The sequence below is a fragment of the Nannospalax galili genome, unplaced genomic scaffold (genome assembly GCF_000622305.1).
Source record: "Nannospalax galili isolate Female #2095 unplaced genomic scaffold, S.galili_v1.0 scaffold948, whole genome shotgun sequence".
Lineage (NCBI taxonomy): Eukaryota > Metazoa > Chordata > Mammalia > Rodentia > Spalacidae > Nannospalax > Nannospalax galili.
Genome location: NW_008358192.1, coordinates 139,917 through 140,990, shown reverse-complemented (window position 1 = coordinate 140,990; position 1,074 = coordinate 139,917).

Sequence of the window (1,074 nt, the reverse complement as noted above, 5' to 3'; positions counted from 1 at the left end):
CTCTGCTCCTTCCTCCTCCTGGGCCTGTTGCACGCCTAAGTCTGAGCTGCTTCCTGAGTCACACAATGTCCTGGACACCCTAGTGATGGGGGTTGGGGGAGGGAGAGGAACATTGAGGGGGATGAAGGAGGGGCCTCTGTATCTGGCAACCTTTGGAAGAGGACAGTACGGCTAGACTAGACCACAGGTGAGAGGAGGGGAGAGCTGGTTTGGCTCCTGCTGCCCCTGAGGGCAGTCCCAGTCCTTTTAAGCATGGGGGCGGCAGGTGGCTGCTGAGTCCCAGAAAGGGCAGGACCTGGAAACAGGGGTGCGGGGGGATGAGGTCACTCCTTATCCCTCTTTCCTGGAGAGGATGCTCAGCTTCCGATATAGCACAGATACTCCTCAAAAGATTGGCCGCTTGTAATTTGAAATCACTAACCTTGGCAGAGGGAATCCAGGGGACTTTTAATCCTTTCCTTGGCTTTCTCTGGGAGGTTTTTTTTTTTTTTTTTTTTTAAATCCGGTTTAGACAAGCACATGCTCCTGCCTTGTTGGTCTGGGGCACTCTGTGTAGATCAGGCTGACCTGAAATTTAGAGCACTCTTCCTTCCTCTGTCCCCAGGTGTTGAGGTTACCAGCATGTGCCATCCTGCCTGGCCTTTTTTCTGGAACTTCCTTTTCTCTGTCTGAGAAACAGGCATGATGCTGAGCTACTTTCTTCTTTCTTTAGTGGGGATGGAGCCCTGACCTGCCTGGGAGACAGCTGCTCTACCACTGAGCCATACCTGCAGACTGCTTGGCTGCATTTAGGAAGGGGAAGTCTTGGCCCTCTTTAGAGAGGAAGGTGTAAGACTGCCCTTATCAAAGGTAAATGGACAAAAAGTATTCCACCCACTTATGCTTCGCTCCCCTGCAAAGGATGCTGGGACACAGGGGATATCAACCAGGCCATAAAATCAGAGCAAATAAAAACACAAAAGAGAATTCTACCTTCTTTTATTTGATACATTTTTAATGTGTGTTGTTTCTGCCTGTATGTAAGTCCACCTGTGCATTCAATGTCCGTGGAGGCCAGAAGAGGGCCTGGGATTC